Below are 27,206 nucleotides of genomic sequence, written 5' to 3' on the forward strand. Positions count from 1 at the left end.
GCATCCTTTGCAGCGTATCTATCTATTTACCTTTTGGCGACGGCAATGTAAGCCAATTATAATGTATGTCATTGCGATGAATACCGAGGCACCGTACAGAGGGAGTATCATTTCGTCCACTAACCAACCCAGCGTTTGCCCATCTTCTACAACTAAAAAACTGCTTTTCCTACATCTAGTCGAATTGTTTCAACAATTCAGCTTGATGCTACTACCGCTGCTGATTTGTTAGATGTGATGCATTTTATTGACATCTTAACTTTAACGTCCTTTTTCCTACAATGGTTTGTTGTGGAATTTCAAGATCTGTGTTAACAAGGGTGAAGGGGGCAATCACTCGTGTAATCAAGGTTACTCGAACAAAGAACGGGGCCAGACGAAAACACGAAGAAATCGCACATGGTCTAATACAAACCGTTGCGTAACTACGAAGCACAGCTATCCTTTGCCACTATAAAACATGAACGAGATAGGGTGAATGTAAACAATATCGCCCTAGTAAACTCAGGAATCCTGGCAAAGTGATACGAAGTGTGTTCTGGGATAGGACAACAGCATCCTTTCTTCTAACGGCACAAAGATTTCACGCACACTTAACTACACTGTCGTACGCCTTTCACTGTTGCGTGTCAATGCGCACCAAAAACGCCGATGTCCTGTCACCGCGTAAAATTTTTACTAAGAACACGTTTATATTGCAATGTACAGAGTCATGCTAGGTCCTATCGCAGTTATATTGAGAGAATAATTGTCCCCTGACGGCTAAACCCTGCAATTTTTAGTGTTCCTGTACAAAATGCTTGAGAGTTTATTTTCAGATTTTTCTTGGTACCTACTTGTGTGTGAGGAGTGGCACGCCTCGGCAAGCAGCCTGTCGAAAAAGGCAACAACCAGCCAGGGTACCCGCTTTCCTTCGCTGCCATCCATCGGACGATAACCTAGAGTCATCAGATCAGCCTGCGATCGGACCACACCTGAGTCAATTCAAACACTTATATCTACTGGAAAAGCCGTGTGCTCATATACAGCGTAACTTTTAGGGGGCCACTACAGTTGCCAGCTACGTTTACATCACCTTAGCTGTTAAAAAATACATGGCTTATATATTTTCAATGGCCCAATTTAAAAAGAAGTCTCATATAAAACAAAAACAAAGGAATACAAAGTTCGATCGAGGCAGCTTGCGCAATGAAATCCTAATTTCCACTGGGGCAAATCCTAGCATTCCCTGACATTGTCATAGACACCACACCCCAGTCATCTTTGCGTAGCTTCAGATGACAATTTTATAATGAATGCCTGGTGTTCGAAGCACAATGCATACATCTAGGCCTAAATCAGTGAGATCAAATATCTTCTGCAACATAAATAAGAAGCATTATCATCAAAGTGACAGAAAGAGCGATTCAAATTTATTACGTAGATTTGATCAAATCTGAAACACGATGGAGGCAAAATGCGAAAGTTTTCTTCAAAATTTCGGCTAAGTCGGTTTTTAAAAAATGTTAGTTCGTTCCCGAGATCTAATCATTAGATAAACGCACGCGGCCAATACCCAACACTCCGTTTCTTTAAATCTTTTGCGCATCATCGAAACGAGAAACCATATGTCCATGGCAGATTATAGTTAACAGCATTTCTATCCATGTAACGAATTTTGTAGCTCATTTTCATGCAATAGACAATCGGTTAATTGTTGCAAACGCGGTTTGCTCACGATGAAGAAGACAGTGTCGCCCGAGCATTGGGTGTATTAGAGTGGTGCGTTATGCCCTTTGAAGTAAGATGCACCTAGACGAGCAACGCACCGTCTTTTCTACTTTCCGTCAGAGAAACAAGCCCATCGAAGGAGTAATCTGATGAAGAAATAGCGACATTGGGAAAAGTACAATCGAGGTATTCCTAGAGCAGGCCAAACAACACGATGCCACGCATGGTCTGGATATGAATTGGGGCAACGATCATGACCAAGACCAATCTGCTTGCCGCGGTCGTCCTCTCGCAGGTTGTACAGCAGAGTTTAGTCCAGGCTCGTGGATGGATTGGCGGCAAATGCTTAGGCAATTACTTTTCCATATCGACGCCAATGGGAAGCGACCTTCTGCGAGGTAAGGTTAAAGATTGCTGGGATCTTAGCGTTAGCGGACGGCGGCAGAAGAGCGCAAATCGACTGGTGCTCAATCATAGACAGAGAAAATGAAAACGAAGGGGAAGTAAAAGAGAAAACGACTTTCGGGCGTTATAAACGAACAAAGATTGATACAACGAAACGGATTGATGAGAAGTAGTCGTCGTCGTCGTAATGATCGTCGCTTTTCTAAGCCCTCAATAACAACGATTTTTTGCTCATATCCACGGATCATAAGCGCAAGAGTAAGAATACATCATAGAATACTTCGAGGTCCCAAGCTATACAGACAATATTTCCAGATAGCGCCAAAGCCGCAACTTATCTGCACAAGTTAGAACAAACCTTTATATAGCCCCGTACACCAGCGCTCGTAGTAATCTGGCAGGTAAAAATGTATGGTTTTGCGGGACACATTTCGTTTCGTGCTGGCGGCCAGCCATCCGTCTAACGAAATTATGCCTAACGACGATACCGGACATATTCGAAACATAGAGGTAAAACATGGTGTCAGAGACTTGCTCTGCTCATCGAAACAGTCATGGACGTACGCTTTCACATGAATACACTTTAATGACAAGCACGCAATTCTGGTCGAATATTAGAGTTGTTGCTAATTAATAGGACGTGCGGCATGAAGTTATTTAGAGGTATTTCCTTCTCTCAGCCGTTGTGCAACAAAAAGATCTAAAATGGGTACTTCATGGGAACCATCACAACTTTTGCTTCATTGGATAAACTTTTTCGAAAGATCGTACCCGGGCATTCTACATCAACATTTCAACAAAAATATAATTGCGCCTATTAAGGTTCTTAAATAATAGGGCTGCATGCATCAGCGTCATCAATTATCTTCAGCTGAAAAATATGGAGTTTTACATATATTATGATTCCTTTTGAACTTCCGAACTGTATTCGCAAACACACACACACACACACATATATGGAGATACAAGCCCACAGATATCTCTCTTTTGTCGGATTAGAGTTTGTAAGCCATCCGTCTAATACTATCCCAAAATAAGGCATCGAAAGTCAACACGTCTGGTAAGCTTAAGGACACAAAGATCCAACAGTTAGCCAAAAGCTAAATTTATATATGAAAAGCTAATGTGCCCCTTAGATAATGAAGCGACTTCCGGTGAATATATAATGAAAAACAACCGAAAAAACCGTCAATGGGAGAGTATGCGTTCTGAACTGTAGCACCTATCAGGCGGCCAGCGCTGACACCACAGGGTAGCGATGGCCGACCATATAACTAGGGGAAGGGAAAAGGTTCTGCCCGTAAGGCAGAGAAAGGAGAAGGAAGGAATGAAGACGGGGTGCTTGTGAAAAAGGTGGAGACAACGGGAAATGGGAAACAATCCCAAAGGAGCGTAAGCGTAGGAGAGCAGCAGATGTTGTGTTGAAATGAAGGAAGGCGACACAATGGAGAACAAAGGGTACAACGGGATGCGGCAGGCTGAAGATTTTACCGAGGATGGCTCGGTACAATAGAAGTTTAAAATGCAGCGGCCTTGCGAAAAAGAGGATTCCGTTGAGAGATGGTGTCAGCGACCACGGCAGCAGCTGCAGCGTTTCAGTACCATTTCATCTGAACTTTCATTAGCAGCACGAAGTGCACGAACTGTCCTTCTCCGAACTCAGGCCGGATTCGCTTTTGCTAGCATATCATCCCTGTATTGGCTCTACAGTGGACAACGATAATGATGACAATACTGGTGACCAGAAATCCATCGAAATCAACTATGGCCGCCACAGGGAAAGCATAAGCTTTCGCTCTCTTACCTTAAGGGGCCCTCATCCATCCCGGAATGGTTGGAAAGGGATGGCTGAGAAAATTCTGTGCCACGTTGTGTCCAAGGTAAACGCAAGAAAATGGCTATCCGCAAGATCTGCCGACTTCTTCTGTATGGAATGTACCACTCCGTAACGAATTCAACAGCCTATAGACAAAAAAGCAGTGTAAGGTAAGAGATGAAAATTTAGAGCCGGAACTGATAGGGGAATAAAGAGTTTCGAAATGACGTGATGAGTACTGGAAGGACAGATGAGCTGGAAGAGCATTTCGAGCATTGGACAAGTACAGACAGATCCTTCAATAAGCAGGAGAAACCCGTCTAGCCTTACATGCCCGCCGGGAGCTCATCGATCCGCTTAGTTACCTGCCCATCGAAAGCTGCTATTACTTCTATGCCGAAAAGTACTGCCGACGTCAATGCCGCGTGTGGCAGATTCCGAGCAATCACCACAATGGAGATAAGAAGCAGTGGTTCAAGCACACGCAACGTCATCTCATTAGTTTCGAAACTTCTACGTTTCGTCCCCAGGTCTCTTCCCCACCCCCACATACCTAGCTAGCAGCGCTCGTATCGGTAACCTCTGTCCTGCTCTGTCTCTTTTTTTTTCTCTCCTCCCATTAGGCGCAAGTTGGAAATAGTATCAAGGGCGCTGCTACTGCATGTCTGCAAGCCGACCCTTCCGTTCATCCTATTTGTCCGTCGTCCTACCTTTTCTCGCTCTCCCTGATTTGTTGACTCATGCTCGTATCTGCCCACGACCACCTGCGCTGCGTTTCAACCTTCACGTTTACGATACAACGTTCTCTCTTAGATCATCGAGCGCTAAATCCCGTTATTGCTGCAGAAGCTGGGTAAGTCCCGTCTACTAGCTAGCCTCTTTTACCTGGTAGACCCTACCCTTAACTCCTTACTCTCACTTCGTTGCTACTCAGCACAGGTTTCTGACAGCAGGTAGACGAGCGAGAGGCGCTCCACACAAGCCAGATAAAACGTCCGTAGATCAACATTGAACCTCAGCCGAAATGAAAATAGAAATGACTCCCGATTATAACAGCTAATAGGTGGCGCTGTTGCAACTGTCGAGGAAGACATGCCCTACCCGCCAACCGACCTAACTTTGAAATCGAGAAATGTGGCTAGTGTTGCTTATACACACGAAGAAAGTAGCTGTTATACATATGCGGCTGCCGCAGCAGCGACCATGCCAGTGCCGTTGAAAAAGAGAAAGCAGCAAAGAAGTGCAGCGGTTGTACTATTAAGCACAGTATATTTGGCCCGTTCCATGTAAACCTCAACTTAGTTGCTGGACTTGACCCCAGTCGCTTATTTCTTTTTTTGTATATGCTCTCTCTCAATCGGTAAAGCCTATTCCAAATCCTCACCGCCGCTGCTGCCCTCCAGTTGCAGGTCTAGTGTAGGTTCAGAACTGTTTTCAAGGCAAGATGTCGTGTTTGTCGATCAGACTTCAAATCTAGTCATGGTCGCTGTCGTCATCGTTGTCGTAGTTGTAGTTCAAAGTATGGATGGAGTTAGCAGCTGGAATCGGCTGAAAGGATATCTGTAGCTTTCTGTATGCATACTCTTGTTTCGATGTTCTACCAGAACATGGGAACACCCCACAATCGCCGTAAGGCGGAAAGTAGAAGCATGTCATACCATAGTAGCATCTTTGGCGTTATAGAGCAAAGAAACGACGGTCTACAGCTGAATGCGCTTTCTCATCTTTCCGTTAGCGAGGTTGCTTCAAAAACGCCGCTGAATCCAGCTCTTCGGACGAAAAATGAAAGAGATACGGGGTTCTGCTTACTGTTACCACCACCGCCACCGACGCCTGTGCTGACTACTGTTGCGATGTCGTAAGAAAGCCTCTTCAATGCGTCTTCATCGATGATGAACGAGGCCTTTGCTTTGAACTAATGATATGAATACAAGCAGTACGGCACCACTGACACGGTTCCCTTCAAAAGCCAGAGGACCTCTGCCGATCCTAATTCTCTCTCCCTGGATCAGCTGCCACTAAAGATATACAAACATATCTAGTGCATCGTTGTGTGATATCAGCATATTTTTTTCGGCATTGTTTCGTCTTTCTTGTTAGCGATAGTTTTGAGTGCGTGCGTCCAAATGCTATTAGAATGGAATGCTTTCTCATACATCTTGGTTACAGAGCTTCCCTAGTTTCCGTAGGGACTAACTTGGAAAACATGGAATCTTATTGGCTTGGCCTATATCAAAACACTACTAACGAAAGGACGATCATCGTCATAACCACCTCATTGTAACTCAAACTCGGACCGAGAAGGTTTACTGCGGAATTAACTAAAAACCTAGATGGAGAGAAGGGGATAAGGAAGGAAAGAGTTTTGATGAAAAAGATTTATCGTTTCCGCGACGGTAGGTCACCTTATTTTGTAAGACGCACCTAGTTACGACTACCAACTGCTATATCAGGGAGGACAACATATATGAAGGTGCGTATACGTTGTCTTTTACGACAATGCATATTGTCTTCTCCCGCGGAGAACACGAGGACACGGGAGTGCATTACGCAGCGGATCCTCAGTGCTGAGCTGGCTGCTGTTAACACCGCGACACAGACGCAAACGCTACCACCACCGCTTTCAATGGCATGCACGAAGCCCGGGCTAGCCGGAAAGCTCAGCAGGAGGTAACGTTTCCTGCTCCACTCCCTAGCCCTACCAATGCAACTATGGTGATGAAGAGGCGAGGCAGAACAGGTGCTTCGCCGCGAGATGGCATCGAGGCTAACCTTCGCCATTCTCCTGTGAGACAAGTGTGGCCCTCCCATGTAGAACACTGCTGGCGCCACCCCGTTCAAAGAGAAGCCTGCACATTCCTTGTAGTTCGCCCCCTTCTGCTTTCAGGTGTGTTCTCGTTTGCGTTACCTCTGGTCTAGCAAGAAGATGGCCACACGTCAGACATTCTGACTCGTACATAACAGGTGCATCCGCATACAGCCAGTGCTGCTGTGAGAATAGAACTGCGCAAGAGCACTAACTGGCGGATAAGAAGGTGACATGCTTCTACCTCTCGTAATTGCCCCGTCATCACGACAAAGCCGAAACATAGGTATAGCAATGGAAGGGGTTCGTTGGGTTACGGGCCTAGCCCGGTTTGGCTGAACTCAATCGGGTAGGTTATTTTGTGGTCATAATGTTGTCAACAGTGGCAGCAGGACCGCTGATAGCAGAGACGATTCGGAGATATTTACATTTCCGAGGTGATTTCCGGCGGCTGTGGTCAAGGCGAACCAATTCGATAGTGAAATGCGTCCTTGGGTGTACGCGAATGTTGCTCTCGATGGCTACTCGAGCACCTAGAAACAGTAATGGTAGTAGCAATAGCAGCAGCAGACTTGTATCGTTCGCAAGACATGCACGTTTCCCTTTGGGCTTAGTAAATTTTTACTATTACTATTAATCCTATTCGTGTTATCGTTGTTACTGCTCCTGTCGTTGTCATTCCCACTTCTTCTACTATTCACTAAATTGTTGTTTGTGACTTGGAATAAAGAGGCCGGTCGAGGCCACCCGCTGGAGCATGTAGAGGGCAATAGAATAGAAGGTCAACAGCGGGCACATGGTAGGGTAAAATATGGACGTTATGTTTTTAGCAGAGAAAACAAAACGTCTGTGAAGACGGACAAACAGAAAATGCGGGAATGAACCTGAACACCAGAAGGAAAGCTAAAGGCTGAATGAAAAGAAGCTAGATAGAGACGACTTGCTGGAAAGGAAAGACAAGGGCTAGACAATAGGGGTCATCGTGCAGCGTGGTCCGCGTGAATTGAAAGGAAAGCGACCTGGCCGGAAAGAACGATGAGAGCAACTGCGAATGGCCGCTGAAAGGGGTAGAAAAAGGGAACTTTAGACAAGGCTAGATTCTGAGGTTCGTTTTTGCCGTTCGTTAAGAGACGACGATAGCAATAATAGCAGCTATGGAAGGTTTACAGAGAAGGTTCGAGATGCGCGAGGTCTGGCTTGCTACGAAAGTGGGCGATCCTACCAGAACGCCAAGCAGCTGCAGGGAGTAGGATATTTACTAGCTTAATACTTTGAGTGGAGCGTGGTCATAAAATATTCATTGGAGTTACGCATACATCGTGCCTTGTCAGAGCTTGTCTGTCTACTTCTGCAAACGGCAGGACCATCATTGCTGGCGGTCTGTCTTGGCATAAATGTTATTTTAATATAGCCGGTTATACAAAATATAGTTACGATGGCTTCTGCTCAACTCAGGTCGAGCAAAATCTTTGCCACCAAACGAGGGAGAAAGAGAACTAGTTCGTCATTAAACATACATATATATATATATATATATATAGATGGCCATGTGCGTAATGAAGAACCTATATTAATTGCGGTACTTGGTAAAGGCTAACAAGCATTATAAACAACAAGTTCGTTTAGCAGGGTGGCCTTACGACGAGGACTGAGCTTGGACAGTTTTTCTACTTTCTACTCGTGCCCGATTCGAACAATTTCGATCATACGTTTTATATAATCTCGTACTAATCAGATTTTAATATTTATTTAGATCGAATATGTGTGGAAAGCTTAAACTCTCGCGTATATGCAAACACAGATATATGTACTTAATGGCGGCACTTGACCTTCTGCGCACGTTTGCTAAATCCCCCATTGCAGCTGCGTAATTAACAGTCCACAAAGAAATGCAAGCTCTAGTCTATTCCGTATGGCTTGCATCGGCTCCACATTTGTTTGTATCGGTTGGGCCTAGTATAGGGCAGCTAATACTAAGGCGCTAAACTTATAACAGAATAAGTGTGTACTGATAAAGTGAATTTGAATGTTTAACTTCGAATCACAGTGCTTATTTAAGTGTTACTTAAGTAGAGAAAAAATTGTGCTATAGGTAACACAAAAAATAGGTAAAGATGCGTTATGAATCAAGTGACCACAAACACAACTAATTAGAATTTATTTACGCAATATGTTTACTTTTTATGTAAATATGCAGTTAAATAAAATCACTATAATTAGTTTACATACCTACATCCACTTATTACATTTTGTGGCAGTATTTAACGGAGGCACTTGTTCTTCATAGCGTCTTGATATTTTGTTGACAGGAGAGTCGAAGCGGACGAGTGCGACCGACGTTTCTTCGAGACTACACACCAATCAAAAGGCAATGCGAAGCCTAGAAAAACGCCGATTTCACTCGACCAGATTTGCTGCCTGTCTTCCTCGATCTCCAAGTCGGCACCATAAACGCGACAGCTATAGCATGTTGAGTCGCCCACATGTTTGCCATTGACTCACATAGTCCTCGTTTCTGCTGTTGTTGCTGCTGCGGCCTCGTTTTGCTATAGCCGCTTTGAGATCTCCATGTAATGCCCATCCGAGAAGAAAGCTGGCCTCATGTCTTGCAAGCCTTCTATGACTATCCTGGCTTCTGGCATTGCTGCTGCTGCTACTTCTGCTCAACATCTCATTTTACTACCGACAACTAACCAGAGAGCACACGTCGACATTCCACACTTCCGCCGTCAATGGCTTGCCATCATTTTGTGCAGTGAGATTCTGTCGTTGCTAACCGACGCCGCTGAAGTCATCATGACCGCTACAGCAAATCATCGAGTACTGCAGCTGCCGTTTCTAGCTAACAACGACTGATCTAACCCCATCTCAATCAAATAATGCGCGACGACGACGACGACCCAGCCATCTCCTCCTTCCCGCCTCTATTGATGTCCGCCAGCTAAGCTGTATAGCTCTCGTTCTTGCCAGGACATTCGGCTGCTTGGCCAGCCATTAGTCACCCTAATCCTTGACCATTGCGGATGCGCGTCTTACTCACTTACGACCTCAACAGCCGTGATAGGAGTCGTGTTTCTCCTATTTAGCGAGCAACGTTGCGACAGGGAGAGTCCTTTAATCCGTGCTGTTTAACCCCCGGCTTGTCCTGTTTCGGTCACCGTTCTTGCTAGTCGTGGTCCGCTAACTTCATACACCTACATACACATCGCAGCACCGCCTTCAAAGGTACGTAACTGAATGCACGTAGCTAGGGAAGGATGCCGTTAGTTGTTGTCCTTGAACCTAAGTGACTCTGTTTTCTCGGCCTGCTTGAAACACAACGCAGCGTCACTATTTCTAAAGGATTAAGGCACTCGCTCAAGCTCAGTCATTCACATAGGCTGTGTCACATGCAGTAGATAATTTGCTCTACAAGAACATGTCCTCCTCCACTATGGGCGTTGGTTGCATAGCTACCTACACTGACGATGGAGTAGACACCTTTCTGAACCTGTATTTTCAATAAGTTCAATAAACTAATTTTGATTTAAGCTATCGTCAAATATAACTTGGGAGTTTTGCTTTGGCTTCTACTGAGAAGAGGCATTGTAGTCTGATAGTTGACCATGTTTTTGAAGTTAGTGAACTTTCGCGCTGAGAAACAACGCTTCTCTAACTATATCCATCACCCGGTAATAGATACTGACCTTTCCATTCATTTCTACCTAGCACTGTTCTCATGTAGCAGATGAATGATCAACCTATAGAGTCTTCTGGATTCGAAAACAAAAAACTCTCACTTCAGGCTAAACAAGGTAGCATCGAAACGAATATTCAACATGTCATAGACATTAGACCGTTACTGAAACAACTTGAATTTGTAATGATCAATTTTGTCTTTATAGTGAGGTCTGGCGTCCGCTCTATCGATTCTGCGCCTCGTTACCGATCTTGCCCTAACTTTATATCTATACAGATAAGTTTATAAAGTTTATACAAACTTTAAAAATCATCGTGATAGAAAGCATAGAGTTCTTAGCAAATCAATTACGTGTGCAACACTGCGACTATGATCCATAATATCGTTGGCCAAAAAGCTTGATATTTGCCTCTAATCATGATGAATATATAAATAATTTGAAGCCGATGGCAGATGTTAAACGGCTTCAAGGGTCGGCATTAAAAATTTGGAATGCATTTAGATTTGTGTTATGTCTCAATTTTTAAAATCGCTTATAGTTGAAATGTGTGTTGCGTCTGTGTAGGTGACGGTCGAACAAAAAGCCGTCGTTAGGTTGTTTGAGTGGTTCTGTTCGTTTATGGCGGCCGTCAGCAGTGGAATACGAGCTAAGAGCGGCAAGAAGCTAAAGATGAGTCATCACGACAAGTTCCGTCACTGCGCATCTGAGCTGGTAGCAAAAACTAACGTACGTCAATTGCATTTGTGAAGCTAGCCTCCCCTTGCGCTATCAACAGCAGTCTCGACTGACTACGTGTCTTCTACGTGGTCGCCGCTTCTGCTGCCACCGGAATGGAGAAAGGTTTCCGTTCCGTGCCCCAGCGATAACTACTACTGCTCCTGCTACTGATATCTGCATGACAAAGAGCTCCCAAATATTTCGCAACTTTTCCCCCCTTTCTATAAGTAACGGTATAGCGCCCTCATCCTTAGCCAGGTACTATACAGCCGAGCAGCGTGCGTCATAGGTGCGGCCGTTTTCGCTATTACGAAAGCAGAGTTACGATCGCGATCCATAGTAGGCTTGCTGCATCATCTGTTCACTATTGACAATGACGTATACGCTCGGCAGTGAACTTCTTGACCGCAACCAACTTGCTAGTGTACAGTTGTTGTTACTGCTAATTGTACCTATTGAAATAACATGTCAGGCGAGCGCAAACTACTCCTTTCTGTTGCCCGTTCATTGCTCTCGGCGCAATATCCGGCCTATACACCGTAACACAGCTACGACGAACTTGTCGTTTTGCTATGAGTGCATAACAAGAGCACGGGCACAAGGCGGCCGAGAGCGAAAGAGGCGTGCATCAAGCTAAGAAGCTCGCAGCAGAAGTAGAAGCCGTTGTTATTGAGTGGAGTGTTGTAGAAATGCTTCTGCAGGCTCACAGGTATCGCTAGCAGCCATCATCTGGCCCGGTACAGCTCTAGAAATAGGTTGCACATCCAAGTCCGCGAAGTGAAGAGTTACAACGTTCTATGAGGTGCTTGTACATGCTGCCCTGAAGTGGGACACTCAGTCGTTGTTGCCGCAGAACGACAGAAGGTTGAAATCCTCCCTGCTGGCTATTATGTGTAACGTAAGAGCCGTCCTTCACTCGTCTATAATCACAGACCCCGTTCCCGCCCTCTCCGCCGATGCTTGCCCAGGACCGCATCAACCCGGATTAGCTGAGGACTAAACATTATAGCTAAGGAGGCTTCGTATAAAGGCTAACACTATGCAGAACTATACGTATATGGCTAGAGAAATAGATGAAAAGGGTTAATGAATGATGTACGCACATGTTACACCTCACGGAATTACCATATCGCTCGAGGGGTAAGGTTTATGCCAGTTAACTCGCAGATGTCTACGTAGCTGACATCGCATAATACACATGCCCGTTTGAGGTAACACTGAACAGTAGGGTTACAGAAACGAAGTTGATTTGTGTTGTTTTGTATCAGATCTCGTGATAGATCTACACACATATAGTCTATTCTATAGAAGACGTTGATTGTTTATTTTAGCACTACCACAAAAGCAAAAGCGAAGTATACGTTTGCATTTTGTTCGATTCTTTTTATTTATAAAAAATAAGCAAGATAATCAGCTCGCCATTCTATTACAGTTTTTCCTGTACCGAAACTATATTTTCAGAGGCAAAGAGTTACGTTTCATAAATGCCATTACGCTGAGTTAGATTACGTGATCACCCTGTTACGGGTGAACCCATGTAATCCGTGACCCCGGGGTCACGGGTTACACGGGTCGGGGAAAGGGGTCAGGCCATATGGGCCACCGCATTTTGAACATACATAAAATCAGATAGCACCCCAGTACTAAGCTTACAGGAAAACTGAGAGTATTAAGTGAGCTCTCAGGGTATAACTCAGCAATAGGAATGCGTATATGTAAAATTAAGCGTATTCATTTTGCCGCGTATCATCACTGTCAACAACATGTTACATGTCGTTGTTTCTGAGCAGTTTTGACACTTTGACAAAACGATGTTGTCAACATTTGTAGCATATTGGTATAATTATTTTAACAAATCAGAATTTACCATTGACAATTATTTATAATAAAGTACAGCTTCATTCTGATTAAGTTGGTTTTGAAGAGCGGTGCGCACATTACCCTGCGTAACTCGTGGGTGTCCCAGTAGCTGGGCCATTCAAAACCCAACTTCACGCTGCACAGCAGAACTTCGTGTAAATCTATGGAATACAAGTACCTGCCTAACTTGGCAGTAAATAATTATAAAGCAACAGTTCATATAATCCTATTTTGTGGGACTGTATGGGTCAACGGCGCAAGTATCTCTTCAACGATATTTTTGGTGAATGAATTATGGCGAGTCCATATAATAGAAGAGTCGGCCGAATATAATGGTTTAATTTTTCTCTCCTGTGGTGCAGGTTATTTGCAACGATAGCGTTAAGCAAACGTTACCCGTATAGTCCCACCTTCCCCCAAAAATATATGTATATATACTTGAGATTCGTGTATACTCAAGATACGTCCATTCGAGGGCATATACATATACTAAAAATAAAGCAGGTTCAACTAGTGCCCAAAGCCCGGATACTTGATTCCGATAAGTACGCACCGAACTAGACGCTAGATTTCCTTGTGCGACCATGACAGAAAGTCAGGTTAAAAAAATAGGGTACACAAAACTGACAGTTCACGGTTTTTTTTTTCAGAGAAAAATTACAGATCGAAAGAGTGAAAGGTTCATTCTCCTAACTGAAGAATGTTACTCTAATCTTAGTAATACTAACGATTCGTCCTTCGCAGGATACTTATTATTGGTGCCTATCCTTAAGCTATTTGAATACATAATATTCAAGCTGATTGAATGAAACGCAAAGATAGCTTAACTAATCATCAAATAAGACTTACTGCAGGAAGGCAACATCCCTTAAGTCAGACTTGACGATGTCGCATTGAATCGGGATGCCCTACTGTGTTACGTACCAACAGAACCGCTTTCGCCTCTGGCAAGTCACTGCCTTATTAATCGGCTTAGCGACTGGCGCCAGTGATGAAATGCGGTTAAAAAACGGCCCCGGAAAACGAACGCCGGCCAGATACTCAGGCCGATGGCTAGAGAGCTGTGCAGGAGACGAGCCAGCCTCGTGTTAGGAGAGCGTCTTGTAAAGAATTACTGCTGAAGAGCCTCATCCCCTCCAGTGGAGTGAAGAGGGAAACGTAAAAAAAAAAAAACACTATAGAAACTTATGGGTAGGAGCAGCCGCAACACGAATTGAGTTTCACAGCGTTGTTGGTTGTTTATCGCAATAGCGCCAGCAACAGCGGCAGTGACTCTGAATGCTGGTTGGATTGGGTGTCGACGGCGGCATACTAAACGCTTCTCTGCGGGTCGCTTGGAACGAACTGCTTTTACACGTTTAATTGCCATGGAGGACCCAACGAGGGTGACAAGGAGTAGGAGGACTGAATAGGCGGGAAAGGAGTGAGTTCCGTTGGCTGTGTGCGATGTGAAGAGCAACTCAGTAGACACGTACATCACTTCACGGCAAAAAGCTTGTTCTTTGTACCGCTTCGATTATTCGCGCTGCTAAAGGACATTCAATTGTAAAGGAATATTCATACTGCGCCGCAGCACGGATTCCACGCGCACACGTGTACTGCGAAGTAAAGCTATATACTTTTAAAAAACGCTATATTCAAGTTGAAACAAGGAGAGCGTCTGCTTTTAAGGGTGTTAGTTAGTAATACGTTAGATAGATGATTTAAATGCCGAAGCACGTTTTGTATGCATAGCGTTGGAACATGCCAGATTATCAGGCCTAAACAAAGGGACAGAATCTGATGCGACAGATAACACCGATATATTGTTTAAGTTGCTTTATTGACTCTGTAAAGTTGTAACTCTCTATTGCGTTCCAGCAGTCAGCCTGCTCATCAGTGAGGTACATTAGTTAATTTAATCTTGACTGATTTAGCGTAGCAAAGCTCACAAGGGTACCACACTAATACAATGGAACGCATTTACCACAATCGATGTTCGTCAGCGGTACGGCTATACGGACGGCGATAGACCACGATTTGCTCGTGTGTTTCAAGACAGAATTCCCAAAGTTGCTTCTGTTATTGTTGCAGTTAAAGGTATTGTTTATCCACTGCTACGCTCTGTGCTAGACTGCACCGGTGGCAGAAACCGTTCAGTTGTACTCGATTTGGCGAACGCATTTGCCCACCGTTCGACATAGGTTGTTTGCCTCGCTGGCCTTCATGTGTCCACGGTGGAAAATTAGAGGCTCATTCACGCAGCCACTCACGTCAGATGCTAAGGTTGTCGCGTAGAGAGTTATTAAGTAAATGTTCCAGTAAGGATAAGTTACGTATGCTGGTGAAATGATTGTAATAAGTAATGTACATGATGTCTCGCTTGAATAAGCCTGCATGACGTCATTAAATAACTTAACGTTACGTGTCTCGGTTGGACAGCACTCGAAACAATTTAGAAAAATATCGCTTGAAAAGAAAATCCAATGCACGACACAGCGTCAAGTGCATAGCGATATTACATCCACCATGTATGTAAGATAATTTAAATAAACTATATTATTCTTTCATAGTGTTTTTACATTTGTTTTTTTTATTAAAGGTGGCATTATTGGGACGAAAGCACATAATTGTTGATCTGGATTTCAGGAGCAATTAGAAGGTGTCGGGTATTTCTTATTTTTTAGAGCTAAAAAGTGCTAATGACAAGCATCTAAAGTACCTCTGTTAAATTCAGCATCTACGCGAACTGAAGGTCGTATAAATCCGATTTCAATAGTACGTGTCTTAGCGTTTAAATATATTTATCATTGGGTATTGCAACTGAGCATTTATCTACTGGTCTTCATTGAGTCGCAGTACATACGGTACTCCTTATACAGGCTCGTTGATATATATTTCGTTGAATAGTATATTTTACCCTCTCGTCTACAGAACCCATTCCTAGCTGTTGTCTGGATATAACGATAGAAGTTCCGAGCCTTGCAAACGTGTCCACGTGAAAAGGCGCAAGCAAGCGTCTAACTAATATGCAATTGGTTCTAGTAAACGCGACCATTTTGACGTCAACCTACCGGCTATCTATCCATAGGTTTCCATAACAAAAGACGATGAACTTTCTGGCGATTCGCGACAGGATAACGCAGTCCCTTTCTCTGCAAACAGTTCTCACGTTGTTGAAGCTAACATCGAACGCCTTTTAACTTGTGTAGTGCTGTTCTCGGAAGGATAAGTTGATATTTATCCTGCTGAAAAAATATTTTGTACATAAAGCGGGCAAATAAGTTCTATGTTTCTCTCCGTTTTCCATAACGCTACTCCTAGGCGTCTTTTATTTGTGTGCGTAAAATACATTGTGTCTGCAGTTGTCAAGCATTTTATGGATAAATTAGGATAGATAAATGGATTAATAATATAATATTTAATGTATAAAGCAAGCATTGGCAATGCATAAAGCCGGGGTATTGTCAGGAGCTTAAAAAATAAAAGAGATGCGTCGTATTAGGTATCAAATACGCTTATATGTGGCCACACCTTTATCCCTTTTAATGGATGCGTCAAATACCAGCCAGGGCACATTTTTCCCTTAAGTCTACTGCAGACAATTTTTTCGCGATGGTAAAGGAGCATAGTTTATGTGACGTAACTAGAGTTTAGGAGGCTATCATTCGAGTTGGCCGGCTACTGGACTGTGGGGATGGCCGTACAGGTCGAGCTGGGTCAATCCAGCCGCTGGCAAACGTCCTACTTTTTTAGAGTGCCACAGGACGCTAGCCATCGAAGAACAGCGTTCGGAACAACGAACACTCCGCGTTGAGGGGGAAGACTGGTGACAACTTTTCCATTACCAGCTCAATATTTCACTTGAAGAAGCCCAACAGTCCGACTTTTCTTGGCGAGCTACTTTCGGATAAGCGAGGCTAGCCGACTAGAATTCGTTCGGTGAGTTGGCTGTCTATCTCGTAGCTTTTCTTTGACTAAGGCAAAGTTTCTTTTAAAGATACGCGAATCCAAGACGGATGATGCTAGCCACTGATCCATTCTGAATAGCCAAAGAAGAAGATGTAAAGGGAAGGATGTTGAAAAACATGGGACGATAGCAAAAATCATTGAGCAAAATGGCCCGTACTGCAGTGCGACCAACGGAGTGGCGACGACGGCAAACATTCCCTCCTTCTATTAAGGAAAAAAATAGAACGAATTATGGTATTTCGCAATGCGCTTCACTCGATGCTGTTAGACGATACGGATGCCAGCGCGAACGTAGTGACAACTACGCATTGACTCTACGTTACTAGTTAGGACGTCCACAGCCCCTAGGTCCTTTGATAAAAAAACATTACATCATCGATTTTATTTTGACAGAAGTATACAAGAACAAGCGAATTCAATTATTTCCCTACCCTCTAGCTCATCAAAAAAAAAAAACGGAGCGTCACGACAACAAACATTTTCCTCGAAGTGATTTTCTATTGCTGACTAATTTTTTCTTATTTCAAAGGGTCTTAAGCCTACATTACTGGCCCCATTGAAAGGGCGTTATGATGCTTCCGAAAAGGCTGAGGTGAGAAAGCAGGCGCATCACGTAAAGTAGAACGTCACGATAAACCGCGTTATCCGCGATCGTGCTTCGCAGTGCACACTTTTTGCTAACAGAGCTTTTAGCGTACCGACTAAGGCGCTTAGCGAACCAGGATCCGTAAGAGCACAGGTTGACGTTAAACTGCTCTTTCCCTTGATGTACTTTTTTTCTCTGAGACAGTTTCGTCTGGGATACAGTCAGCGCTAAATTGCGTACATTCTTACTGCCTACTAAGGAAGCAAATAGAACGAATTGGAATATTTCGTAATGTACATCTCTCGGTGATGTGTATGTCTTTAGGTGTTACCATCGACACGGTTAGTAATTAAGCGACACGTCATCAGGAGCTGCCGCTCCCGCCTCCAATGCTACCGCCAGCTTTATTCTTATCGTACGATTAGCAACACCGACCTACGCTGGCTGTGCGGAATGGCTGGTCAAGTCCAATTGCCTTTTCCTGTCTGAGACAGAGATGACGCACCTCACGTTCAGTATCCGCATTCAATCTGGCGAGCAGCACTAGAAAGGCAACAGCAGCAGCAGCAGCTGCGGCAACTAGCCTTCTATTTGGGGCTAACACAGCGTTCCGGGACAGCGTAGGACGGGCAAAGGCCGATACATATTACACGGTTATGAGAGGTCGTATAAGGTATGCAGCACTGAAGACTGCGAAAAAGGCAGGTAGAAGCCGTTCGGAGATTTTGTGCAGTACGTCCCTTCGTCTAGATGCCAAGAAGAAGCATCGCTCTCTTCTTGTTTGTAACTGAGCGCTATAAAGGTGACATTGACTGTGTCTGCGATTGTCGTAACTGTTATGTGTCTGTTCACCTCTTGCTATACACAAAATGTCGGAAGCTGCCGTCTCGTCTCTCGAGCTCTGCTTTGCGGGACATGTGATGGAACTGCGCATAGCGTTAAGGGAAGACGGCTGATGGCATATCAGCGACGGTGGCGGTGATACGGGGTCGTCTAATCTCGTCCACAATGAGGTCTTTCATCCAAAAGCCAGTAGTCCATAGGTAGATTGCGCGTTAAGATTACCGTGTGACCTGTTTACCGCTGCAGTCATCTGTTCTCACTCACCACCGCCGGTGCTGGCGCTGAACGTTCGGCCATTAGCACCGTCACTACCATACATGTTTAGGTGAGTACATCTAACCGAGACCGCCCCTACTCTGAATCAGCTACTAAAACAAATAACCATTCCCTGAAAATTCCCTGGCTGGGATTTCGGATCCTGCGTCAATTTCGTACAGCTAGTGTTAACTAGACTGCGGGAAATTACTCGGTTCTGCGGTGGCGACGCTGCCAGCCAGGAGAGGTATGACACTACCATTGGCACTGTACGTTGTTATCATGTAGATGCACAGACCTCCACAGGGTAACGTTCGCCCATGCATTACATGCACACACATATTCAGCAATTCCCTTTCAAGAGAGAAGAAGCCATCCGACAGGCCATGCAAGCCGTCAGTTCATCGTGTACTTAGGTGGCTGCTCCCTGGTGGCGCGATCTTCACCTGGCAACGAGACAGTCGGCTGAACTGTTTTAGCGTTACCAGCGATAAGAGAGACAGCATCAGAAACTGAGGCGATAGCAAAGTGATCTCGTATGGATCGTCCGACTGTCGTTTGGCTGAAGGGCCACAGACCCTGAGCGTGAACCCGGTCATGAAAGAACGAAGAATGTTAACGGAAATCTGATTGTATTCGAGCTGCGACTGAAGGAAATACTGAGTCGTGCCGATGACAGCAACAAGCGAAGCGCGATCGAGCGAAGCCAGGTAGAATAATTAAGTGGTAACGATTATGGGAATGCTGGACAACGCTGAGGATTACTTATGCCTCACTAAAAAGTAGCTGTCTCGTTTATCAACTACCTAGGCGCGTAAATTTTCCTCGAAAATTCAAGTATTTAAATGTGACATCTGGCGAAATCCATTGGTCCTCAGCAATGCCGCACTGAAACTTCTTTATTTTATCCAGATTCAATGTTATCGTCAAGTTTTCGAAATTCGTCCACATAGCTATCCTCGGTGGCAGTCTCAACTTCTAGTATAGAATATCGAACTACCAGTTCTACTATTACTACTCTCCTTTTTTATTGTAGGATACGAAGAGTGCGGACGTTATTGGCTTATCATATTGAGAAAATTATATTCACATTTGCTTTTGAACGTTAATTCCCTTATTTTGTCGGCTTTGATCAAAGCTAAAAGGGAATTATTGGCTGAAATTCCTCAACCAATAATTCGGTCCTGCTGTTCCTGCAGCCTTGCGAGTGCAGTGACCGTACGAAGCTATCGGGGTTCTGGAAACGTTACAAAGCTCTGGACAAGGCTGCAGCTGGTATTCAATTTTCAAACATAGGTCCACTTCTTTCTCGAACCGAATAGCTACGCATAGCTTTGTAGCATAGATACAGCTCCTTAATTTGCGTAGGGACGTTTTGGAGAGAGTCTTGCTATGGTACTATGTAATTAGAGCTGTACTGTTGCAAAGACACCATGCGCAAACAACCGTCGGAGGTAATCCTTGCCCGTGCAATTGGTCTTCGACGAACAAGTAGCAAAGGTAAAAAGGTACGGCGAATAATTTCAAAAACGACAGCGGTTAGCGTTAGCTGCCCGAGGATGGTAAGCACGCATTCGAAAAAACCGAAATTAGTAAGTCGACATCCAGCTAAGTGACACTGCCGCCATTGTCGTACAGGCAGCAACGATGTTTAGAGTTAGCACGATCGAACATATTCCAGCGGCAAGTTTACCCTGCCTGCCAACCGCTAAACTTCCGATTACACATGACAGTTGCAGATATGCACACTTTCTGCTGTATTAAGTTAGGTCGAATTATGTAACTGCAATGCTGAATGGGGCATGAATCGTACGGGGCTGCGTACATGTATGATAAGCATAAGCAGAAAAATCAGTCTCGAAATCTGTGTGGGTAACACTAATTATTTTTTAATTATATAACTACTTTGTTGTGCTGTCAACCCCTAATACCTAATATTAACGATTTTTTCATTCGATTGTTTCTAGTCGGTTTACCTACAGCAGACGAAGCAAATCTATGGCAATTTATCTATGTAGCGTTTTTCAAATAATCATTTAGCTATGAACAATGTTCAGACCGCCTTCTCATAGTGGATAATTAACTAGACTTCATAACTACAGTGCCTGCTGACAATAGCGGTATGAACGATAAACTCCGCATGGCGTTTATGTGCTTTATTAACAATCAGAGTCTCGAATTAGAACAAAAAGAAGATAGCTAGACATTAGTACCATGCACTTAATCTCTTATTAAAGTCTTTTATATGGTCATGCATACATACAGGAAAAAGCAAAGCTATATAGGACAAAGGCTGTATGGTACATGTTCAGATACATGTGAATTGCTAATTCGGTGCAATTCGCGGTACCGGATTTCCATTTTGATTCAGTTCCATTCACATTCATTTTGAAATAAAAGAACTAACCCGTTCTTGTACCCCGTCTGTAAAAAAAACTATCATTTTAAGGGCAAACTGGAAGCTTTACGTTGTTTGAAAGTAATGATACTAAATCGAACTTCGAGACTATATAGGCCGCTGCAGTTCGGACATCCATGACAATGGATGTTGTCGATGTTAACTTTACAGGAAAACTAATAAGGTTAGATGGCCTCAAAGAAGGAATACGTATATGTGTGTATATGCTAAGCTGAACTGAAGTTTCGTTCAAACACAACAATACCTATATGAACCGCATAGCGGGTTATCATGATTACTAGATTGGGATTTATTATTGATATTTAATCATACCAAAATCATGCATAAGGTACAGCTTGTCGATATGCAACTACTTCATGTAGACTTATTATAGTGTTTCATCTTCCTAACTTGGCTGCCTAATATAAGTCATTATGAAGCGTTGCCTTCACTACGCACGATCATGGTCTCTAGAAAAATCGTATCTTCTTTTCAGTTTTATTAAATGATGGACTTCTTTGCACGATGTCATTAGGGTTTATGTAGACCAACCTTTTCGACATATACAGCTAATATAATGAATTGTAGTGGGCCTATTTGGGTCACTTAACAGAAGAGTCTTTTATGAACCTGCTGTTACATTTTTTCTTTCCGATGGCACCATACATATATAAAGAGAAAGAGAGAGACCCGAAGGGACGTCTTTGTCTGCAATAGGATTTTCTTTGCTTGCCAATTTGTGAGTACTTCCACTAGCAATGGTCGTTCGGATGCGTCGACCAGAACGAAAGTTCCAGGCACCGAGAAGAAGGGAGGGGCGAGAACCAGAGCGCTGGGTCAATAACAACGTCGAGCAAATGGTGCTGCTCCAAGTTATGTGTTGTAACAATGGAAGCTGGATGTTTGGTGGTGGGAAAAGGAACGGAGGAGTCAACTGCACAGAGGGGATTCAACGGAGCAGAAAAAGCTCCTTGTTACCCGCTTTCGCGCCAGACCATGTTAAACGGATCTCTGCGTGGACGGTCTCCCACTTAACCTCCCCCTAAGTCATTTACATCCACTTTATATCCTTTTCTCCCAGTTACGCATCTCTCTATTTCTATCGAGTGAAGTCCCAGACACCGAGGTCGATCCAATTACCACGCATTAGAGACTATGTTCCAAGACACTCAAATCATTCCCGATTTTGTGTTGGTCTTCCGTTATGTCACGCCCATCTCCTGACTTTCTTTCTCTCCTTGCCGCCTTCAGTGTACTGAACCGTCTTGAGCTGCTCAGGATGACTCGACTCGACCTCGTCAATAACGATCGGTGTCACCGAAGCAGTCTCGCAGACTGTGCAAGGGCTAACCAACTTAAGCACTACGTATACATGTAACTAGTGCATGATAATCAAAGAATCGTCGTCCAAACGTGAATGGTAATGTCTAAGCGAATTCTCGGTCTGAGGTAGCGACGGTAACAACATTCATATACACACTGTGGTGAAAACAACGTAGCAGCAGACAAATTTCGTGACCGCAAACAACGTTGACAGGCACGTTTCCGGAGTTCGTCGGACGCAATGCCGCACACATATAAGTACATATATCCATAGGGTATAAATATGTCAGCTAACAGCGGTAGCAAAGACATAAGGATCACCGCGATAGTGTTCGGCCCCTAGGCTGCTGCTACGATCGCCCCCCTCGTGCGTCTCTTATTTCTATGCAAATATACTTTTCATAGAAGAAGAACAAGAGTCGGACAAGCGAGACAGCGGCGAAGAAATGTCTCATCGTAACTAGTGGTGTACTATAATAATCTGCAACAGAAAAACAGAGAGAAGAAGGTATTGCCTGCTGTTTCTACATCAAATGAAAGAAACGGTCACAGGAAGATTGCTTGCGACAAAGTACAACTTACAACTTCTTTAGGATAGTATCCGGTGCGATACACCCAGTGTTAGCATAATGCTCTCTGTTATGTGAACAAGGAGCATTGTCGAGGACAGTATCCCACGAGCACATAATACGTGGGTGTATGCTCTACACTTGTCAATTGCTCCAGAGAATGCAGCGTGTATTTGTTTTGTGTTTGGTTGTTTGTAATGTATAAAATATGTTTAAGATTAATATTACCACTATTAGGCTATAACATGTCGCGACCAGATAAAATAGTTCTTATTCGACTTTGGGCCAGCTAAAAGACAAAATACGACAAAACGCGCAAATCTCTAAAGAGTAAATTGAGTTTCCTATTCAAATCCTAAATAATAGCGGTGCTAGCGGCAGGCAAACCGGCCGATCAGAGAACAACCTAAGCCAACTTTGGGTTTTTTCGCGCTCCGCTGTTGCCGCTGTTAAGCTTTCGAATTCGCGTACTGGTTGTGACTGCCGGCCGCAATGTCTTCCGCTTTAAGCAGATAGAAACTCACGGCGTCCAACAATTTTAGACCACCGTTCGAGTCGGTTCTTCTTACTTTGTTCCTCACCAACAACAGCTACTACTATTACCGCTCCGTGCGTCGCGCAGGTGGTTGACTTTAGAAAACCATCTGATTTTTGTGAGACTTGAGTAACAGCGTGGCAGGCGCAGAGTGAAGTGAAGGGAAGTTGGAACACGCGGAAAAAAGATAGGCTTGATACAAGGGATGAACACGCAAGTAAGGATGCAGACGGCGGTGGCAGTTGCATACAGTTGGTACGATTGTGCCGCAGCTGCTGTTCCTGTTGTTACCATGTGCACAAAATGGACACAGTCAAAGCAGGAGATCAAGCCATGAAGTCGCTTCTTCCCAACGTTTGACTGCCTAATCCTTCGTCGATTCTTTTTGCCTCTTTGCGCCGCAGCAACGGCGCCAAGGGAAATCCTACTGGTGACAATACCTACCATCCATATCACGAAGGACTACAGCCCCGTACTTCCCCACAGTACGTCTCCATTCATGTATACACAACGTACATCTAACCGTGAACCTAACAGTTATTGGAGAGTAAGCACCACATCCAAGCTGCGTCTATCCTCTTGACTCCTCGATAGATCATCGACGAGCGGTTTCTGCAAAATACAGAGCCCTACGAAAGGAAGCAGCGAACGAGTCTACAGTACTTCTATTTCAACTACGCATAGGAAATCGCGACAATATGCGAGAATGTGGCTGCGTTTGGAAGGAAAACTCTAACAGACGTTATGATGAAAAGACAGACTGAATTCATACTGACTGTGATCCTTTATTACGATTACTAAAACGATTCGCGTCTTATGTCCGGAACTGCTTTACGGCCGGCAATATTACAGCGGATGACATTATGTACCGCCACTACTGCTACATCAGTGAGATACCCGTGCAAAGTTTTGAAGTTGTTTCGAGTCATTGTCCGCGGTCAACTGTCAGAAAATTTTCCATTCTTTCTATATTCCCCGTTTTTAAGCGGAAATGTGTCCTATTCGTATTCGTACAGGTGTCGATGGGTCTTGGATTATAGGTTTGAACTTTGTGACTTGCCGGAGTCTGACGAACAGCTTAACCTGTAGACTACCGAGGACGTAGAAGAACCTCAAAAAATTTATTATCGTTATCATTAGCTGTACCACCGCCGCTTCTAGAATCGGCCTCTTATTAGGTATTTGACCAATGTTGCTAGACAAATAAATGACAGACAGTGGAATCTAGTCCATTCAGTCTATTTTGCACCTTCGTGTTTTTCCATCCACCTCCGTCCTCATGTTTATCGAAATGATCTGCTCTTGTACAGTCGTCGAATTTCACGTACGTGTAGTATCACTGTAAGGAAGTGTTACGTGGAGCAAGAAAAAGAGCGATATTTCGATTTTATATAACGTTATACACATATTTGTCGAAATGCGTTTGTATAGATGGGCTAAGTCACGTCGACTTGCTTCGATTTTCCTAGCAGTCAGCGTCTACTGGACTCTGTACCCATATGCTTATATACAGCCATGACAGTTCACGTCTAGGGTGTCAGTGGTAGCATGACGCACTTCTCTGACTTCATTCAACCATTGTAATTCCGAAGTAATGACGAAGAGACCTACTCGAATACGATGAGCTTTCAAATTCGTACCAGCTGGCTGTTGGCCGGGTGGTTGCTCCTCGTTGGACGAGTGCTTCCCGCTGATCGACCGTCTTCAGTGGTTGTCTCAGTGGGTCGTTTTGTCGAGAGATTGCCAAGCGGCTCCTGCTTTTGTCACGCGTGCCAAGGCTATTCGTTGCCTCCACAGCCTCCGGTCCCCAGAGGACGCTGTCGTTTAAGAGGCGTCGCTGTTGGCGGAGACTGCTGTGAGGAGCAGAGCGCCGGCAGCGTCATGTTAAGACTGCTCGACTGCTTGAATGGGTTCCCAGCTAACTGCACGCACGCACCCAACCGACAGACAAACGACCAACGAATGTGGGCAGTGTTTTAGTGGAAACGGTGCAAATTGCCAGCATTACATTAATTGCATCGTGCTTTTCTAGCCTCTCAAGGCTGTGCCTATCGTTGGCATCGCAACCGGCTGGCGGCATACTTCTTCTTCTGACAGCAATAAAGGAACGGTTGTAGAGAGGCTACCTAGCCAGTGACCAGGTCGCCAAGCGGCCGAACAGGATGACCGGTAGGAAGCAAGAGTACGCCAGCAACCTGCACGGTAGTGTTCACCGGCAAAAAAAACAAGCGAGGGTTTCAGCAGCGGGAACAGCGATTCGGAAAGGGAAAAATCCTAAAGAGCCGTGACGCTGATCTAGGCAGCTAACAGTGCGCCAAACGCCAGGCATCGATGAAACATTTGCCCTGGTAGTTGTTGCTGTTTTTCTATCTTGTTTCCTTTACCTGCCACTTTAGCTTTTCGCTCCTTGCCGTTTATTAAGAGGGCATGCGCAGAAGAGCAGAATCACCGCCACCTACTTTCAGGGTGCAGTCAACGAAGGCGGCTAGGCCAGATTAATTTTGTTCGGCAGAAACAAAATAGGTTCCTAATCGAGTCCCTGGTGGAACCATTGCTGGCGATGCAGGATAATGACTTTCTCGTTTCCAAGGCCCTGTATCGTGGACCAGGAATGACGATAAAACACAATGCGCGAAGATGTGACGAGAACATAGGTAAGAGTTTACAGAAGTTTATGAGAGTATTAGTTATTGCCTTTGTTTTTTTCTAGATGACAAAAAAGCATAACGGCGTCAATTTTCGGATCTTTAGCAGAACAAGATTCGCCTTCATTACACATCCGTTGTTATAATATTTAATCAGACTTAATAATAAAAGAGAACTAACATATCAGGGTATTAAAATACCCGTAGGAAATAATATTATTCACTATATATGCGCAGAAGTAAGTCCTCATTGGCATGCAGATCCGTATACTGTGTCCAGTGTGGAATCGTATCATAGATTCCAATTTATATATATATTATTTCAACGTGTAAACGAAATGCCTTTTTGTATCTCCGTCGCTTTGTGCAATGACCCTTTGCATATATGATTATACATGCGAGCACATTTGTAATCATGGTATTAGGGTTGCCAAAGATTCATGGTGCCATGCTCATGGTGATGGTAAATAGGGCCTTTACGACATCCGGTGCTTCTATGCCTGGCAATGTCGATCCAACGGATGGTCAGGACTTAGGCGAAGTACCTAAAACAACGGATTCCTAATCCGGACCTTCGAAAAACAGGGCTCGCCACTTTCTAGACTTGAATTGGCTCACAAGGCCAGCCAAATTGCAATAACTGACTCAGTCGGTAACTTAGTGAGCCCGTAAGTGAGTCAGTGACTTCGGCCATTTCTGCCAGGTGATCTCTTTTCGAGCCTGTCGCCGGCAGCGTGTAAGCCAGTGGATATGCAGCGCAGTCTCTACCGACCTTCAAGATTCAGTCCCGAAACGAAGCAGTAGTGCGCTCTACTTACTCTCGCCATTGTCCACAATCACGACCGACTGGAATACTTTTGGAATGGCTGCTGTGTTGTAGGGTCTCGAGAAGATCTGAAGATAGACGAACCACGACGAAAGCGTAGGGTAAAATTAGATTCGAGCAAAAGATAGTTTAAATCCCAACGGTTGCTGAAGGACTGAAACGATGAAACGCGCTAGAACGACATTCCGAAAAACTACTTTTAAGCAACAAAACAATACACTTCACTAAACATCAACATGGAGTCCACCCAAACGCCAGCTCTCCGCTTATTGCCGCATTAA

The 27,206-nt window shown here is 44.3% G+C and overlaps 1 protein-coding gene across 2 annotated transcripts in view; it reads right to left on the reverse strand.

Moving 5' to 3' along the window:
- LOC111254976 (ras-specific guanine nucleotide-releasing factor 2-like) overlaps positions 1-27,206 on the reverse strand; it is a 181,156-nt gene that overhangs the window by 115,178 nt on the left and 38,772 nt on the right. Inside the window, exon 1 of one of the 2 annotated variants that reach the window (XM_086976020.1) lies at positions 16,048-16,752. The exons of the other annotated variant lie outside the window; for it this stretch is intronic. The gene's annotated coding sequence lies outside the window, so the exon portion shown is untranslated. Of the gene's footprint in view, positions 1-16,047; positions 16,753-27,206 lie in introns of those variants that run through there. 2 annotated transcript variants of the gene reach the window in all.

The sequence above is a fragment of the Varroa destructor genome, unplaced genomic scaffold (assembly GCF_002443255.2).
Source record: "Varroa destructor unplaced genomic scaffold, Vdes_3.0 BEIS01000007.1, whole genome shotgun sequence".
Lineage (NCBI taxonomy): Eukaryota > Metazoa > Arthropoda > Arachnida > Mesostigmata > Varroidae > Varroa > Varroa destructor.